The sequence below is a fragment of the Carassius auratus genome, chromosome 46 (genome assembly GCF_003368295.1).
Source record: "Carassius auratus strain Wakin chromosome 46, ASM336829v1, whole genome shotgun sequence".
NCBI lineage: Eukaryota > Metazoa > Chordata > Actinopteri > Cypriniformes > Cyprinidae > Carassius > Carassius auratus.
In genome coordinates, this window is record NC_039288.1 from 5829922 (window position 1) to 5846262 (window position 16341).

Consider the following 16341-nt stretch of genomic DNA (forward strand, 5'->3'; position numbering starts at 1 on the left):
ATATTCTTACTGCGGTCACAAGTGCCTTTTGCATCTCAAGACGGGTCTGAATTAAAAAAAAAAGTGTTTTCAACACTATAAATTACATAATTATTCAACTGTTCTTGGTATATCTTCCATCTTTACCTGCTTCATCATCTTCTTTTTGACTGCCTCCTTCTGCAAGCTCTCCCCAACTGAAGTCTATCATATAAGAGATTGTGTTTTATTACAGTGGACCTAAAGAAAGCAATATACTGTAGCCTACTGTAGATTCGTAGGAGCTGTCGTGTGTATCTGCGTCTGTGCGTTTATCTTTTTAGAGTGAGTTTACTTAAAAACAGTGATTGTATCCTCTCGTCGCTGGAAAATATAATGTAGCGATTCAGTATTTAAACTGTATTTAATAAAAGTCGTGGGGCAGCGTTGACAAGTTTATTTTCTGGATTTGTGAACTGCAAGATTTCCGATATGTGTGTGTGTCAGTAAGCAAGGCATTAATACAGAACGATATAATTAAAGGCAATGCACACCAGTATTTTTAGATTCGTTTATTCATTTTATTTATTTATACGTTGTGTGTGTGTGTGTATGTTTTAATAGCCTAAATTATTAATAGAACCCCATTCCTTTTTATTTTTTATGGCATTTAACTCAAAATTTCACATGCTTCTTCAGTACATGGTTAACTATGGCTTGAGGCCACTGAATCTTGACAGCTGGCGGTTCCGGCGCATGCGCAGAGCAGTCACAGAGAGGAAGCGCGACAGAGCAATGACGAGCTGCGGCTGATGTCCCCTGACACAATTATGTCTGTCTCGCCACCGCCAGTTTCTCTAAGGTATCCGTTTACCGGAGCCTGAATGGCGTTGGTAACTGTGCAGCGGTCGCCTACTCCAAGCGCAACACCCAGTCCGTGCGTTTCGGTAAGTGACTCGCATCTTTTGCTTCGACACCTACTGCCTCTGTAGGTTTGAGTTCATTTCCGCTGTTTCCTATAGTCCGTTTGTCCTCAGACGCTATAGAAATACGCATGCGTGAAATATAGACTAGGAATAACAATATTGCTCATATGGTCCAACAAATATCTGGCGAGCATGAGACATGGGCTGTATTTCAGTCGTAGACAATGTCTGGTAACGTTAAATCTACCGGTTGTTTGCAGTGGCATGCCACAGCTAGGAGGTGTTTTGTGATAATTGTTCAAATGACTCCAAAGACTATGACTCAAAAGCTCCCTTTTGAGACTGTATCAGACAGTTTAAAGTCATATGCGGATTTACGGAATATGATGATGACAATTTCAAACGAAAGTCGTTTTAGAACTAGGAAGTATACACAACTTTCCCCCTTAAAAGTTTTTCTAGTCATACATGGTCATAGTAAACAGTAGGATAGTGAAATGGGATAAATCTCTGAAACTAGATTGCATAGGAGGAGAAAGCATTGTTGATTAAAGTAAGTAAAGCAAGGGTAAAAAAAAAAAAAAAAACCCTTAACGATTCCCTTGTCAGGCACCCCACTATATATTTTCCATCTATTATTTTTATTTAAATTTTATTTTACCATCAAGCCATTATTAACCATTATTATATTTATAATTCTGAAGAGATATTCAGTTTATTTCAGATTTATTTAAATTCAGACAGTTATTCAATTTTAATTATCATTTCCCACCAGCCTTTAGGTGGCAGGATGAATACACTCCTGAACAAAATCTTAAGACCAGGGGATGCTTGCAAATTTTACACATTTCGCACTAGTGGATCATAACCGGGTTGTAAGTGCTGCTTCAAAATGCCAATAGAAGAAACAGGAGCAAGAGACAAAAAATAGAGAGTAGGCAATTTATTGAAAACTGCATTTAAAGTCAAACAGGCTGTTCATCAGCTGATCAAAAGTTTAAGACCATAGCCCAAAAATAAACTCACAACAGAACTGTTACCACTACAGAGTTGTATGATATAAGTGTTTTCTATTCAGTTGCTGAAACTGCAGCCATGATGGTGCTGGTAAAATCTGGGTCTCTATTACACCACACAGATAAACCATCCTCAGCATCGGAACTGTCCCTCCCATTACATCACTTGTGGTTTTGGCGATTTTGAAATGCGGAAGTTACATTTTCTCACAATAAAAAACTCCAGAAGCTGTAAGTAGCTTATTTTTAAGTATATTTTAAAACATAAATTGTTCCTCAACCCTCTACGCACACCTTTGGCAATATAATCGACATTGGCTAGTAATTTTTTTTTTCAGTTTACTCGCCAGACTGATATACTATTTTACACACACACACACACACACACACATGATTCCAATCAGCTTATCTCTGTAAAATGTCACAGCTTCTTAAAAAGTCAGTCAAGCATTATATTATGATATATAGCTTTAGTGATTAAAACCTGGTAACCATGTATGAATGCATATTTCTAATTTTAACTGAACTTAAGACTGGTGGTAATGCTTAAGATATTGATGGTCATTCAGGGTTTCTGTAAAAAGAAATTTTTTTTTGTATAGTAATAGATCATATTAAAGCATTATTAAAAGATAATACTAATACTAATTCTACTACCATATTAACAATATACAATGCACTACTGAGTTGCTGAGTTCATGAATATTAATCACGTTGTCTGCTGATTTGCTGAAATCAAACCAGGGATGGTAATAGACAGCGCCAGCCAATGAAATTGCAAGCTCCGCCCACTACTGGAGAAACCGGCTTTTTTTCTGCTTGTTCCAAATAGCCAAATAATTCTAAATGAACTTCATTGTTTTGACAGGAAAATACAACAAAGAATATAGTTTACATGTAGCGCGTCGATTCAGCGTGATAAGACTCTCGCTCTCTCTCTTTGCATGTGTGGGAAACAGCACTATCAGCAAAGCAACGGCGAGTTGTGCGCCTTCACACAGTTTAGAGTTTACAGAGCGTCAAATACAGGTGTGCTGTGCGTCCATTGAGATGAACTGAAAAAGAACCGATCCCTTGATGGAGAGTGAAACTCTGATGCGCTCAGTCAGTGTTCAGCGAGTGAAAATGTGCTAATCTTATAATAGCCTCGAACACACACACTGGTGAGTAATATCTAAGAATTTATTAGCGAATGGCTAATGATAGACATCATTTAGTCGCCCAGAGTAAAATTTAGTCGCATATTAAGGCTGCACGATTAATCGCATGCAATAGTCATGTGTGTCTCGTTAGTAAAGCCGGTTCTGTGATTAGCGGTAAATGTCCATCACCTGCTTTCAAATGGAAAGGCACTTTAGAGACTTTTCGCTGTGAACATATTAAAGGGTTAGTTCACCCAGATGGCAACATTATGTAATTAATAACTCACCCTCATGTTGTTTCAAACCCGTAAGACCTCCTTTTATCTTTGGGACACAGTTTAAGATATTTTAGATTTAGTCCGAGAGCTCTCAGTCACTCCATTGAAGCTGTGTGTACGGTATACTGTCCATGTCCAGAAAGGAAATAAAATCATCATCAAAGTAGTCCATGTGACATCAGAGGGTCAGTTAGAATTTTTTGAAGCATTGAAAATACATTTTGGTCCAAAAATAGCAAAAACTACGGCTTTATTCAGCATTGTCTTCTCTTCCGTGTCTGTTTTGAGAGAGAGTTCAAAACAAAGCAGTCTGGATATCTGGTTCGCGAACAAATCATTCAGTTCAACAAATCGAACTGAATCGTTTTAAACGGTTCGCATCTCTAATACGCATTAATCCACAAATGACTTAAGCTGTTAACTTTTTTAATGTGGCTGACACCCCCTATGAGTTCAAACAAACCAATATCCCGGAGTAATGCATGCACTCAAACAGTACACTGACTGAACTGCTGTGAAGAGAGAACTGAAGATGAACACTGAGCCAAGCCAGATAACGAACAACAGACTGACTCATTCACGAGTCAAGAACCGTTTCTCGAATGACACGTGAACAAATTTGACAAAAAGCACGCAAAATGCAGGTGAGGCTATATCTCGACAACGGTTTGGCATATTGAGACCAAACTTGGTGTGTGTTATAATAACCATGACCCGAAACTACCTGCAGTGTTTTGCAAAAGCGCCAACTAGTGGTCAGGAGATAAGAAAAAAATGATAACTTCTGAATGGTTTGGCCAAAAATCACACAACTGTTCTCTTTAGATTCAGTGAGTCATGTCGAGTCGAATGATATCCAGATTTTGAATTATGTTTTAAAATGCTGTATTTTTTTAACTCATTATTGTATCGTTACGAAAATAATTCGGCTAAAATATTCCACTCCATGTTGTGGTCAAGAGTTTAGGGTTGTAGCTATTGAATATTTTAGTAATCAAGGATTCTACCAAAAATTCCATCGATTAATCGATACACGTTTTTGCTTAATTAAAGTGCAATATTAATTATACAAGAGAAAATACGAATCCTGGGTCTCTTAAAATGAACAAATAAGTTTCCTTTTTAAGAAAATATTTATTTGTATTTTTTAAATGCATAGAATACAATGCATACATCAAAAATAAACATTTAATTATTACCCATTGTTTCTCTGTCTGTATTTGTGCTGTGAACAATGACAATAAAGTTGACAGATGAATTAAGTGCATAATGACATTCAGTTGGGTTTTTAAATAAAGCATTTTCTGAGATGCACATTAAACACACAAAACATTATTTTAATTTATCTTTAAATTATTGAAAATTAAGCAAACTTAACTTTTTGGTAAACAAAGGGAATTTACTATTAAGAATAAAACATAGAAGAAATTAGAGGTCGACCGATATATTACTCGGTCGATATATCGGGCCGATATTTGTCATTTTTTTTTATATATCGGCATCGGCCAATATCCGTGTTTAGTAGCGCCGATTTAAAGTCAGGCACGTCGGCGGGCAGCCCCGTGTTATTGTTGCAGTGGAAAGTGCTGCTGCGCATGTGAAGGACCCCAAGCCAAAACTTTTGGTAGATTCAACAACAGTCCTGGGAGATAAAGGTAGTCACAGAATTTCACTTTGTAAATGGAGTGGAGAAGTTGGCAATGCAGTGTGATTGAGGGCTCTGTTACTCCGCCCCACTCACAGACAGCAGCGTGCACGGAGAGACAGCTGTCCTGGAGCTGCCCAGAACGGTCAATGACATTTGTTCGGAAGCATGGTTTGATGCAGACAATAGCCATGTTTCCATCCAACTCATTTGCATTTAAGGATATAAATATTTGATCATTTCTATGATCGATCGATGTTTAAATTAACGATCAATTAATAACCTTAATACTGCAATATGCGTCTGCAGCGGTATTATTATTATGTGCAAAGCCACTTGAAAAAAAAGCTTTCTCACCCGAATTAAAGGTGTTTTAGTCTGAATAAAATTCTAGTAGCAGGACTGTAAAATGAATAGATGTGATTATGATTATTTGATAAAATGAAGAGAGTGCGCCATACGTTTTAGATCATTTTACTAGGGATCGACCGATATGCATTTTTCAGGGCCGATACCGATTATTACAGATCAAGGAGACCGATAACCGATATTTTGAACCGATATGTGTCTAGTGTAAAAATGAAAATTAATGTCAAAATTAAGAATAAAAAGAACTCTGACAAAGATTCTCTTTAAATTATTTTAACACGTTTAATTCTGAGAACTGTTCATAATAACAACATTAATATTAATAATAACAACAAACATAAAAAGTGCTGGGTAGGGCTGGGATAAACGATTATTTTTTTTTAACGATTAATCTAGCGATTATTTTTCCGATGCATCGATTAATCTAACGATTCATTTTTTCAGACCGATTCGATTTCGATTATCTCCCCATTAATTGACTACTAACAATTTATACATGTTGATTTACATATCTGAATGAAAAAAAACATGAATTCCTTAACATTGCTGTTGATGGCCCTTTATCTTCAAGTAGCATTTTGAGCACTGTCACACAGGGAATGATGCTGGATGCAGATGAGTTATTAGCTGTGTCCAAATTCAGGGTCTACATCCTTCGGAGGACGCATTTGAAGGATGTAACGTCACAGCGCCGCGACGAAGGCTGTCCAAATTCGTAGGATCCTTCAAATGCGGCCCACAAATGCGTCCTCCTTTTCCCCGAATTGGAAGGATGGGTGTGATGGATCCTTTCGCGTCCTACCTATCCCATAATTCTTTTCGGCAGGACGAAGTGAGTGGTAGCGGAGTGGGGGAGGAGTATTATTTTCGATGTTTTTTAAAAACTGGCTTTTCAAAAATATATATTTTCAGTGGTTTTCTAGTTAGGCATTTTGTTTTAGCGTTAAGCATTTTTTTTTTCCATTTAAGTGTATATGTAAAAAAAAAAAAAAGTTTACTTTCGTAAACTAGCTTCTTCCTTACTGCCTGTGTGAATATCCCCTTACACACAGCTTATTTGTTAGTGATTGAAGCTGTTTTTAACGCTTCTAAGGACAAAAGAGCAGACAGAAGTGTTTATAAAGCTCCGGGGAGCGAATGATGAGCTCTTCACCCGCGTCTTTCTTAGCAGCTGTCACGGTTGCTAGGCGACGGGATATGAGCAACGGTTAAGGGAGGGAACTGAAAGAAGGGTAGGCTGTCCAAATTCACAAACACAGACTTCCGGTTTTTGCAGTCGTCGGAGGACCCATCCTCCTTCAACCGGGTAGGAAGGATCCTAAGGAGGATGCAGACCCTGAATTTGGACATTCACATTGTAGCTCACTTCTAGTGTCACTTCCTCAATTGGGATGAGTGTTTCAATCAAATTGGACACAATGTCCCACTGGTAGGCAGTTGGACATGTAAAACCGCCGTGTTCCCCAGAGTAGACATTAAAGGGGGTATTCCAAAAATACCTCTTCCGGTTTGTCACAAGTTTTGGAAAGTTTTTTTCGAGTATGGGTCTGTGTGACGTTAGATGGAGTGGAATTTCCTTATATGGGACCTAAGGGCACTTAGGTCCCGGAAGAGCGCGTGCTCCCGAGACATTCACTGATCAGAGCAGAAACATTCACTGATCAGAGCGAGAGACCGAATTGTCACAAAAGAAGTGTGTTTTCAACCCTGCACAGATTACCAAAAAAAAAAAAACAGCATTAAAGGGACACTAAGTAGGAATTACTCCCATCTAGTGGTAAAATAGTATTTTGCATTCAAACTAATTTTGCTCTCCAGCGCCTCGCTTTTTCAAATGCGCGTTGCATCTACGGTAGGCGATATGTACCAAAAAGCTTTGACGGGATGTCTTCTAATAGCACTTCGTCGTGTTTTCCTTCAGGTGAACAGGTGTGTTATTTCAAACAAACAGCAACATGACCATAAACAAACGAATGTTACAGTATGAATTACCGACTGTGGAAAACATGAAATATTGTAATTAGTAGTTATGTCTTCTTTATTCGTTATATTTTCTGAATAATGTGCATTGTTAGATATAAAAAAAAATATTGTAATATAGATTGTAACACTGACTTACCTGTCGAGAAGAAAACTGGCCACTTCAGCGTCTCTTTTGAAATCTTTATCCAGCATTAGCTCTTTCCACCTAGAAAAAGCTTCCCCGACATTAACTCTTGTTTTCTGTAATCTACGGTCACGTTTCCTTTTACGTTCTATTTTTGACTGTTTTGGCGACAATGTTTTCTTCTCCTGTGGCGCGGCATATGTATGGTCCATAATAAGAATGCAATCCAGACTTTTAAACTTGCCGGTGCAGTTTCAAGCGCCTCTCACTGCTCTGCACCTGCGTTTCTGGCTCTGACCGAAAACGCGTTGTGGAAACGCGTTGGCTTAGTACTTTTAGTCCCTCTCTGCTATTATAGTTTTGCAAGATGGCGGAACTACATGGAAGCCTCCGTCGACCTACCCGTCTGGTGTATAAAAAGATAATAAATTCTTCATTTACGAGGATTAGTTTAAACATTGGCATAGGTATTTGTACACCATTGAGGGCATATTTATGAATAAAAATATTGATTTTAGATAATAAAATACCTAAAAAGTTACTTATTGTCCCTTTAAGGGACCAGTGGATGGAGTTTATTTTTACAGAGCATCAACGGAGTTGTGCAAGTGTTTGTGTTTGTTCCCTGCATTTTGAAGATGCTTGTTTTACAAACAAGGCCCAGTTTGATGCCGGATTTGCACATCGTTTATTTCTTAAGGATAATGCAGTTCCAATGAAAAAGGGTCACGATCGTGTGTTGGAACCGCAGACGTGAGTAAAACTGCTTCAAATATCTCTGTGTTGTTAACTTAGCTATTGGCACGTAAGCACATCAAGTAAACAACATGCAATGTTGTCATCAAACTGCACTTTCCACATGTACAGCTTAAAAAAAAAAAAGACGACATAAAGTGGAACTTAGTCATTTTCCAAAACCACTAAGCAAATATATACATTTCAATACATACCAAATAGAGACGTCGTTGCTGATGCTGCTCTTGTTAAATTTCAGCCTCTGGATCTGATTCTGGATCATAAATATACGGCTGAATCTGACTGTTAGCCATGGTTTGTTTTGGATGTTTTTTTCCTCACGGTAATATCACAGACGCTCTCAACGCAAAAGCCTACTCACGCTCGTGATTCTTTAGCTCCGCCCACACGTCACGCCTCCAGGCGCTCGTGTTTTTTCGGGAAAAATCAGTACAGACTATCTTTGTCTTATAAATATAATAAAACTAAAGACTTTTTGGAGTTATGAAGGATGCAGTACTACTCTGTAGGTACTCAAGATTAACAGGATATTGAGTGAAAACAAGCTTTTTAACCCCCCTTTAAGAGCACACTTTTGCTCAAATGCCCTTTGCAGCATGTGGAGTGTTGAATTCCAACTTGTTGGGACTGCCTGGATTAAGTTGTGTTCTGGTAGGCCAAGGAACCTCTGGATGTTTCTCAGATGCTGCTTGGCCAAGATGAAATGTTGGAAATGAGTGACACATTTCTTTAGCAAGGCAATCACATCTATCACAATTCTTTGGCTAGCCAAACCATTGTTCACAACCAGCTGCAACGTATGTGCTGTGCAGCTAAGGTCCGAAATATCGGCAAACCTCAAACCCTTCACCATGTTTGCGCCATTGTCACGCGGGACCAGAGCTACACGGTCTTTGGTAATTTCCCATTCCTCCAGCATGTGCAGGAATGTGTCTCTGATGTATTCCCCAGAATGATATCCGTACATCACTCTCGTATTTAAAACAACCTGCCTTCTGTTCCATTCATTGTCAATGAAATGACGTGAGGCTCATCATTGACTCTGTTGATCCTGACCAGCAATCTGTTGTAAAGGAGAGTGAGAATCCAGCCTTCTCTGGCTGGATTAGGGCTTTAATCTTGCTTACAACCTTTTCATAGATTTCTGGCGGCTTCTCAGTGCGATAATACTTGTCACTTTTTAGTGCATATCGTGGTTCTGCCACATCCATGAGTCGCTTAAAGCCAATGTCAGAGACCATTGTGAATGGTTGGTTGTCAGAAATGATCATTTCTGTGATCAGTTTGTCCATTTGTTTTGATCTGTCATCCAGATTTGTCCATTTTTTTTGTTTCTGAAAAATGTCATCTATTGTAGGCTGACATGTGGATGTTGCTCCCTGCTCAGATTCAGCTTTGTTTGATTGGGCAGATTTATACAAGTCATTGTGATGAATTCTAAGATGGGACCACAGGTTTGAAGTATTGGCACTTTTTGCCACTGTACCACCCATACTGACAACATTTTTACATGTATTGTACACTGCCTGCCCTGGTGTTGGTTAAGTGTAGTACTCCCACACTGCACTTCTAAATGTTGTCTTCTTCTGTGAATGCATCTACAATGAGGGTAAGATAAAGAGAGAGTTAAAAGTGGGACCACAGTATGCTTCATGATTAAGCCTATGGATATTTTACTGCAGCTAAACAGCTTAGGGAAAGAGAAGTATTGGCATCAATAATTTACATGTTAGAAATGCGCAATAGCTTAACCTCTCATAATTATTTTCTGATGACTAAAACATAGCCTAAAATAATAGAAGTGACTACTCAATTAATAGTCTAATGCACATCAATGGATTAACTAAAAAAGCACACACATACACACACACGTGTATATATATATATATATATATATATATATATATATATATATATATGTGTGTGTGTGTGTGTGTGTGTTATATTTAGCATTTTATTTGCAACCCAGAATTTCATTAAAATCACACACATCCCATATTGTTATAGTGTTTTTTTTTTTCATTTTTGATGTCTAAAATTTTTGTTTGACTATTTATCACGGTGATACAAACTAGGAAGTATACAGGACAGCGTCATCCAGAAACGTGCAATGTGAGATTATTGACAATTTACGTTATTAGCATAGGGTTATTAGTCAAATGAGAGATCGCGGCCGTGGAGATAACTAAATTAGGAATGGGGAGCTTGCGTAGCGTCAGGGCGTCAGAGCTCGCGCTTGATGCCCTTTCAGCTTTTCAAAATTGCATAATGGTAATTCTGAATTTGTATGATAAATTATTTTGCAATCATGTTAGAATAAAGCAATATTTCTCCAAATATGCGCAATTTTTTTGACTAAGAGCCCTAACGGAACGGACGCTGTTCAGTAAAGCTATGTGAACAACACAAAAAAAACCCGCAGCAGACATGAGCGAATTCATTCGTGTTGATAATCTATTCACAATATAACGTTAAGTTGGCCGAATGGTGAGAGAAGTAGGTTTTAGTTTCACTATCTCAGCACTGATGTGATGATCCGTTAAAGCATATCACTGCAATGACAGACATTGACCGGGAATTCACAGTATAATAACGGTGCCTGTCATCATAAATCAATTATATTTAGGTGTTTTGCAACTTCAGTGTAGTGATTTATTGTAGAGCCCGACCGATATGGATTTTTAGGGGCCAATACCGATATTAACTCGAAAAGAGCCGACTTATAAGCCGATATTTTGATTTTAAAAATAATCTGGATATTAGACCCATTTCCTATAAACTGCACGTACACAACATTCAATAGCAAAATATCTGCCTGTTCTATCTATGTGTGCTGTATAAACCATTTTCCAGAAGGGATTATGTAAAAAAAAAAAAGCCTTAGATTACAGTCTCAATGACTAAACAATTGCACATCAAAAGTATATAATTTTTAATTATCAAAAAACATTCTGGTTTTAAACATTTAAAACTTTTACTTTCTTCCAGTTGAAGCTGGTTTTAACAGTCTGTGTGTGTACTGTAAATAAATTATAATACTAAAGTTAAAGTATTTTTAGAAGTAGTCCCACACTTTGCTGCTACATCATTCACCTTTTTGAGCCATCTGTAGGCGGAAAGAGAGACAGAGAAAGAATAAGCATGTGTATTAATAATATCACCATGTATCATTACTCATGTCATCATTAGAATTAGAACTATAACTAGAATTAAAAGTTAGTGAACTAACTTTGATGTTGGCTTGGCCATCTTGGCCATGGGGCAAAAGAGCCACAGTACTTGTGTGCCGAACATTCTTGAGTTGCCCTGCTGCAAAAATAATAATAATACCATAAAAAAATACACCTGCAACAGTCTTTTTCCATGGTCCCTTGCTGTTTTCTTTTTTTAATAAAAAGCCTAGGCTATGATAACAGCTACCACAGGGTTGTCTAGCTGATGCGAAATAAGTCATGCAAAAACCATAATCTCCTAAATACCATTCAATTTGATCTTATTTTAATAGTACTGACAACATATTTTAAGTTATCACACATTACTGAAAAATTAAAGAAGGGACACTATATATACAGTAGTATACTTCGGCGAGTCAAGAGCTAAACAAAAAGTCCTGTTTCATTACAAAATACTGTAACTTTTATAAACTTTATACTATCACCACAAAATTTTAATTAATATTTATTAAAAAATTAATATTTCATAAAACTGAAACTTAAATATATTATTTCTATAGGCTAAACAAAACAGAAAAGAAAAAGGACTAAATAATAAGGCTGAATAAGCTGATCTATAGCATGTTAAATGGTGGTTGCCTGTCTATGAATGGTACACCCCTCTAAGCTCACAGAAGTGGTTTGACCCAAGTCCTCAGCAGCCAATGACATTGACCTGTTCAAACTGATTTTTAACGAGTACTTCATGTGTATTTCACGTGTATTTAACGTGTATTTAGCACGTGAAATACACGTTAAATACGCGCTGATTTTTCACGGGTAAACAACACGTATTTAACGCGTTAAATAATATTGGATATAATATCGGAGTAATATAGTATATTAAGAAGCTCTTAAAAAAATATATAAATGAATTTACCATGTTGTGCAGCGCCGATAAATAAATAATATTAAATACGTGTTGTCTACGCATGAAATACACGTATTTAACGTGTTGTTGATGCGTTAAAATTCATGTGTATTTGACCCTCTTGGCCTTCCATACACATTAGATATAATGAAGGGAGACGTGAAAAAAGGACATCGCATTGTTTTGATATGGATTACTTTATCACAGAATATTTGTTCGGCAGCACTTGTTTAGTTTAAAAGTAGACATGTCAAGCTTTCTATAGATATATCTCTCATGTCTCTTCGTTGAGTATTCATGGAGTTACAGTTCATTTTAATGACGTGTTTGTAAATGAAGATCAGCGCAGACCAAGGCTGCAGACAGCACACCTTGTTTGTTATCTTTATTTTATAAGTGCACAAAGTTTTGTTGTTATTATGTTTGCATCCAAAAAATAGACCCTTTACAGATTCGATTGATGTATTGCTCTCATCTGTACGATTAAAACTGAAAGTGTAATTTAAGTAATTTTTGGGGTTATCAGGAGAAAATGACTCAAAACGTGTATATGCGTTAATCGACTCCAGAGTTAAAAGGCTATCGTCGTGACTTTTTTTTTCCTTCCAGTATTCATAAGCGGTCTCACGCTGTCAAATTATATTTCATTTTGCACACATAAACAGCTCAAAAACAACTGAATTCTTCTCTTGTTGTGTTCTAATGGTTGGATTAGTGCATTCGCTGTGATATTATCTTTGGAAGCCCTTAAAAAATGCTGATGAAGCGCTCATTTCTCTCTCGACTTTCTCTCTGTTCTTTGGCCAGAGACATAATTATCTTGGCTTGGCAACAAGCCAACATACTGTTATGCTATTTAAACTTATTTTTATTTTTATTATTATTATTATTCTGAGACTGAATTCCAAACGCTCCTCCTCCTAGGGTTTTAAAGCCACAAGCCCCAAAATCGGCAGACACCTGCGGGATAGAGCGGTGCTGGTTGCTATAATCTTTTCAGACTGATCAGACTTAAAGTTTTTTTTTTATAAATTTTTTTTATGTACAAATTCATTACCCATAGACTTACATTGTCTGAGAAAAATTGCGCCCCTACAGTTGCAATACCGATCTAGGTTTAATTTCACTTTTAAATCGGTCAAAAATACAGTAAATAATACAATTTCCCTTAAACTGACAAGCTAAACCAACATATCTGATTATTACAGGGGTCAGGGCTCATTAATAATTGATTTCTGGGCAGAGAGCAGTCAGAAAAACGAGAGAAGAATCACGGCTGGTCAGCTCAGGCATTGTCTCCACGGAGCTCACAACGAGCCAATTTATTCTTATTTAAGACCTTTTAAAGCGGCGATTGCACGCAATCCACACGTTAGAACACACCAAGAGCTAAATTCAGATGTTTCTGAACTGTTTAAAGTAATAACATGATATATTCGCGGCAGCCAACTGCCCGCGAGCTCGCGATGTATTTCTCTAAACACTTGAAGTCCACAGAGAATTCACAGCCTTTCACATTAAAACACTGCAGCGAAACGGCACAAAACAATTAGAAGAATATATTATACATATGAAAATGAGTGTTTATATGTGCTTGTGAGATTTTATCTGTCAGGCTGAACGTCACATCAATTGCTATCCATCGTCACAACATGGTAAAGTCATTTATATATATTTTTAAGAGCTTCTTAAAATATTAATGCACACAATCCACTCATTAGAACAAAACAAGAGCAAAATCCAGGTGTTTGTTGAGCCGTGCAAAACGAAATATCATTTGACATCGAGGGAAAAAAGTCACATGACAGCAGCGTTTCTAGGCGAGATCAGATAAATAAATACATATTTAATTCACACTGCCAAGCTAAACCAACATATGTTACCGGATCGGATCTCATTAATAAATTATGTCTCAGGCCAAAGAACCGAGAGAAAGACGAGAGAGAAATGAGCGCTTCATGAGCAGCCCTTGCAGCGTGATACAGCTTATGAATACTGGAAGGAAAAAAAGTCACAACAGCCTTTTAAATTAAAACAGTGCAGCGAATCAACACAAAACAATTCTAAGAATATATTATAGAGATCAAAATGAGTGCTTGTGTGATTTTTTTTTTTTTGTGTCTTAGGTGAAAATAACATCCATTAGTGCAAAATAATAAATCCGTATTATGAGTGCAAAATAATAAATCCGTATTATGCCACATTTTGAATAGAAATTCACCACTCATTCATATTCAGTTATGTCAGCAGCGGTTTATTTGTGTTCACATAGACCCACTGAACAGCGTCAATAAGGATTTATAGACCAAAGATGCATATCTGCGGAGATATATGGATATATTTACTGATGTTTACTTCATATTTCTTCAGACAGAATCGTCATTTCTATTCATTTTCCACTGATTTACGCGATCTGATGATCAACAGCCTCTCCCAGCGATCTGTGTGCAGTGGTGTGAGCTCATGCTGTGTGTCACTCAAGGTGCATTCTATTCGACAGGGTTCCTACTCTGTGTTCACTGCTCCCTACTCCCTGAGCACGGTATATCAGTTGAAGTGGACTTCACTGACAATAACTGCTCATTTGGAATGCCCTGCAAACGTCATCAAAGAAAGTCAACAATGGGGTAGCGCAAATTATGATATAACATAAATATATAGGACTACATTCATATATAATTTTTTATTTACAATCACATTTAAAATATATACACTATACAATAAAAAAGAAAAAACATTGAGTACTATATAATGAAAAACGTATGTTTATTATACACTTTAATTGACTATTGCTGCTATTACCTGACTATTAATAGAATTGAAGCCCTTGTAACAACAATGAGTTTTACAGAATAATTAACTCAAATGATATATAGGGAATTTGAATAATTAATCAGGAATATGATTAATTTATATCTCAGATGACAGTTACATTAAATTTGATTGATTATGAAAAATACCTCAATTGCCTATACCAATAAATAATCACAGGGCACTGTAATTTACTCATTAATATGTCAATATTCCATTCTCCATATCAATTGTTGTGATATGCCTTACTGTAAATTACTGCAAATCAAACAGTGGTTTGTCCAGCAAACCAGACTGACCTATCAATTTCCAATAAAGTTATCACTTATTATAATTCAAGGAAAAATATTCTCTGGCCATGAAAACATTATCCTATCCTTATGATAAATTTAGTTTCTAAATTTAAAGCTTGTAGCTAAAGATCAGACATCTCAGTGACTCGTAATGTAAGTGGGGTGGAGTCCAAGCCAATCGTCAGTATATGGGTTTTTAATAAATCAACTAGTAATACATCAAACTACAAATCACACAGAGTAAATATGCGTACGACAATACAAACAGTAAGCTTTATACAAGACATAACGGAATCCAAATAAAAGAGAGAGAGAAAGAGAGAGAGAGAGAGAGAAAAAAAAGAATGAGATCACATAAGGAGCTCAGGTATGGAAATCATAGTCAGTAACTTTTGGAAGCCAACAACAATCAGATCATAGCAACAATTTAAAGCAGCATTTAAATCTCCATAGAGAAAGATACTTGCATGGCCCAGTGTGCGTGGCGTGAGATCGGCGTCGCGCGTGTGAGCTTTGCGCGATGTTCCTTTTGAAAACAGCGTGCGTGGTCCTGGAGGCCATGTGACACTCGTGCACGCAGCGCTGGTTCTTGGCATGAGCGTGGAGCACGTGGTCCTTTGTTCTGTCCTCGCACGGTATTTGAAAGGTTCAACAAACAATGTCCCAGAATTCGTCTTCCTTGTGTGGAGAGGCGAATAGTTGAATGAACTTAGTAAAGAAAAGAAAAGAAACAACAAAAACGAAAGCTTCCAAAGGAGCCATTAAAATGGCTTTTTCTCTCAGCCCCTGTGCTGAGGGGGGCTTCCTAAGGCCGCGCGGAAGCAGCGCTGGTCGCACAGGAGAGCAGCGTGTCCGAGGACCAAGAACGAGAAGAAGAGAGGAAGAGAGGCGGACCTTGTTCGGTCGTTCTTATGGCTTGAGATGGTCCCCGCCTCTTTTCACGTGAACAGCCAATGA

The 16341-nt window shown here is 37.3% G+C and overlaps 1 pseudogene; it reads left to right on the forward strand.

Annotated features, from left to right (window-relative positions):
• The first annotated feature begins 533 nt into the window (after window positions 1–533).
• Window positions 534–16341, forward strand: part of LOC113063982 (uncharacterized) — a 117836-nt pseudogene continuing 102028 nt past the window's right edge.